The sequence below is a fragment of the Peromyscus maniculatus genome, chromosome 12, assembly GCF_049852395.1.
Source record: "Peromyscus maniculatus bairdii isolate BWxNUB_F1_BW_parent chromosome 12, HU_Pman_BW_mat_3.1, whole genome shotgun sequence".
Lineage (NCBI taxonomy): Eukaryota > Metazoa > Chordata > Mammalia > Rodentia > Cricetidae > Peromyscus > Peromyscus maniculatus.
The window spans coordinates 61367177-61371584 of record NC_134863.1 but is presented as its reverse complement, the minus strand read 5'-3'; positions in this window follow the sequence as shown (position 1 = coordinate 61371584).

Here is a 4408-nt window from a genome sequence, read left to right as displayed (position 1 = left end):
AACTTGACCAGTAAATTGGATTATGGACATAAAAGGATGATCACCAACTTGTGGTGAGAAGATTGATGAGTTGAGGAGAGAAAGCAGGGATAGCCAGAAAAAATGGAAATTTTCTCATCCTGCTCTAACAATGCAAATGTAGTGATTAATAAAAGATGCATGTTTCACTTGTGTTTTAAATTCTAAATGTGTTGGTTCGTAGTAGGTTACAGGAGGACTGTAGCTCACACCCTTAACATAGAAATAAAACAAAAATCAAATTTTAATGAAAATTTTACTTTGATATAGATGGATAGATTAGATAGATAGATAGATAGATAGATAGATAGACAGACAGACAGACAGACAGATAGATAGATAGATAGACAGACAGACAGACAGACAGATAGATAGACAGATAGATACAAAGTACAGCATGTTTTCAGTTTGACACTGAAAGGCTCTAGCAGTCCTGAACATGGCACACATTACAGAGAGGTTTTTGTCTTTTACTCTTTTTTTCTTGCTAAAGACTATTAGATTATATCCCTAAAGTTAGCCCTCATGGTCCATTCCCTTATTAGGCCACTGGCTCATTCCTGAGACAAACACTGAGATCTAACAATCAAAATTCATTATTTGGCTCCTATGTCCATTCAGAATCTATCAACTCACCCTAGCACAGACTCCCACTTTTGTCCTTAAAAACCCAATCCTGTTAAAAAAAAAAAACAAACAAACAAAAACAAAAAACACTTGTTGCTGCTGCTTGCTGTCTGCCTTTGCAGTCTCCTCCAATCACCCTGCTTGCCTCTCTGTGATAACAAATCTTATTTCTGGTGAGAATTTGGTGTCTGGGTGTGTCCTGTATTCACTCTGAGGGGGCTGACCTCCCTTACAGACACTGTGCTGGCTTTAATAAACACTATTTCATTTAATGTGACAACTATAACTTAATGAGGCAACATCTTTTTATTTACTCTTGGGCATATACCCAAGAAATGCTCAATCATACCACAAGAGCACTTGCTCAGCTATGTTCATATCAGCTTTGTTTGTAATAGCCAAAACCTGGAAACAACCTAGATGCCCTTCAACTTATTTACAAATAAGGATCTTGCAAGGTGGTGTGGGATGTTATCTGACAGATAATGAAGCTTTTTAGTTTCAATCATTTTTTAGTTTCAATCATTGAAAATATGTTCCTCCACTCCCCCTCCCCCCAAAAAAATGGCAGCTCATCATCTACTTATCACTATGGTGCAAACACCCAGCAAGAGGTATTTCCAGAGACATAGAGATGGATGAGTAAAGAGGGGGTTTCCAAAAACATTAGAATAAAATCTGGTCTAAATTTCTAAAGCTCTATAACTCAGCTTACAGAAATAGTGATGATTTTACACCAATTTCTCTTCTGTTATTTTCGCATGTAAGAGATCATAGAATTTCATCAAATCTTGTTTTTGTCTTAGCCAAATGTAGCATGACATAGCTGTTAATATGGAGGAAAATGCTTAACCTTTCATGTATTTTAGACGGCTCCATTCAAAGCCACGTCTATTGTCAGTCTTTGCAAAGGAGAGACCAGAACTCGAATTAATTTTGTTAATTCATTGACTAATTGTTTTATTCAATTACCAGTCTTTACGAATTTACATTCAGAATATTTTAAAAGATAATACGCCAAGACTCTCTGGCCTCAGGAAAGTCAAACTGGGAGCACTTTCCTTTTGCAATGAAAGTCCATGGGCACTGAGGTCCCATAGTCCAATGGAAACTTCTCCACATAGATGGTACCTATTGTAGCTTTAGAGACTTAGCAATGTTTCTCTATAGCCTTTCTTCTTTCCTTGAAAAATAATAGGGATCCATGTCAGTAATATATTAAAAGGGTTAAACCTGTGGACAGAAATAAAAATAGTCTACAAATATTAAAATAACAGTCTGTGAATAGAGTGTTCATCTTGGACATGTTTAAATACTATCTGTGTCTAGAGTTCCTGGGGCATAGACATAATGGCTTTTTAAATTGGAGGCAGAAAGAGAAAGGAAGAGGAGGAGGCCATTTCCAGTTCTTTTCATATTCTTTGAAAGATTCAGAATTTTGAAATAAGTGAATATTTCCAGTTCCTTTCATATTCTTTGAAAGATTCAGAATTTTGAAATAAGTGAATATTTTTTATTCTTTATGTTGTTTTTATTTATGTTAATATCATAAATTAGAATGCCAGCAAGACCATTTTGACAGAAGAGTAGAATATGTGATCATCTGATTGTAAGAAAGCAGAAATAAGGAAATAATTTGAAACATGGGAGCAAAATGGTGGCTTCACAGAATGATAGTACATAGAAAAAAGACAGGACTTGGAGAATAAGAAGGAAAATGAAGGGAAGGGATGGAGAGGAGAAGGGAAAGGAGGGAGAGGAGAAAGAGAAGGGAAGAACAGCATGTTCTTCTGAGTGTTCCTTCCTCAGGAAAGTTTATTATGACGTGTTCAGATGCAGTGCGATTGAATCATAGAGAACTCAGACAGGCAAGGCATCTCTTAAATGAGAGAATTTCTTCAACCAATTCTATGGGTACACCCCAGCTTCCTGCAACATTTTTTAATGTCTCAATCTCTATTATTACACTGACATTAGGATCCTTTAGAACCTGTTAATCTTTTAACATGTACAAGACTTCGTAATTGAGGTGTGTTGCCTAATATTATAAAAAAAAAAGAAGAAGAAACTTTCTAATTAATCTGGAAAGGTACAGATGGGAGGAACTTGATATATATTTTTTTCTTTATCCTGTCTTTGATTCTCTAATAAATGGAACAGATTCAATGGTTTTGTGTCACAAACTGACTTACGCTAATAGTGTAAAAAAATGAAAAAAGGAATTTTAGCACTAAGATGGCTTTATCATTTATACTATATATATGCATATGTATGCATACATATACATATATGGCGAGTACTCATCCATGCATGTGTTCACATGTGGAGGACAGAGGTGACATTGATTGCCTTTCTCTATCACTATCCGTCACAAGCCCTTGGGATCCACATACCCCTGCTTCACCTGACTGCAGTTACAGATGTGCAGTCCTCCATCTAGTTTTTATGTACATGTTAGGGATCTGATGAGGTCCTCCTGCATGTGCAGAAAGTATTGCACTGACTGAGCCATTAGCCCACAGATCAGAACTTATAATTGATTTTCAAATTATGATTTAAATATTAATGTGAAAAATAATTGAGAGACAGTGAGAAAATTTTATTTATAGAAAGTCAGTAAACTCTTATCAAACATGTAGTAATCACAATAATAACCTTCAAATTCACATTGTTTTTATGTAATAAGTGGAAGTGTTTCTACATCAAATACCCATGTTTAGTCTGCTGTATGTATCTGTATATATATATTGTTCTCAGCATCCAGGTGGCACAATGGTGGAAGACCTGTGGGATTTGTCGTAAAGAACCAGTTTCACCCATTATTGCCTGAACTGAAAAAAACAAAAACAATTCATAATTCAGAAGGAGAAGAAGAAATATAAACATGTCATTTACAAAAGTTTTCATAATAAGGTAGGAACCTGACACTGCTTCACATTGTTATCTTCTTGGCTTTCATGGTTTCTGTTTTATGTATCACTTTGGTTATTGTATTATCTTACATTTACACCACTTAATGAATATGATATCTTTACCACGACACCACTACCCAACTAGAAAGTGTTGTTTCTTTGAGTCTTCTCTAGTCTTCTTTGAAGAATATTACCTGAGTGTTTCTAGGTAAATATTTGTGGACATAGGGAAAAACTGGAAACTGCTACATATGACTTTTTTTTCCCTAGAATTGAGAAACAACTTATATTCACTTCCTTGATCACTCTACACTGTTTCCATGTGCATTGCCACTTCCACACGAATAAAACGTCAAATTGCTATTACTAGTCTATACTGCAAGTTTTGTGGCTTAACGATCTTTTCTTGTCCTGCATGTCAGAATTTCTGTGTTGGTCTAAAAGTAACCTCAACATATCACTAGGCTGCATTCATTTCTAATGGCTAGAGGGCAATGTTCCATCCTTGTGCCTGTGGGAATGAAACCATCTTTTCATTCTTTTTGTAAGAGGAGATTGTTCCTACAGCCCACAGACATACTGTGGACCATAGTCTTCTTCCATCCTTAAAGACAGTGTCCTAATGGAATTCTACTCATATTGCCTCTCTTTAAAGAAGATATCTGTCGTCTCCTTCCTTTTCATCTAACAGCACAGGCATAACATCTATATGGAAATCTCAGGAGAGCCAAAAATCTACACATAATAGATTTTAATTTTTTTCATTATGTGTACTTCTCTATCCTCTTTGTGCACAGTTCTTACGCTTTAGCTCATTTATCTATAAAATATTAAATTATCGTGCAATTACA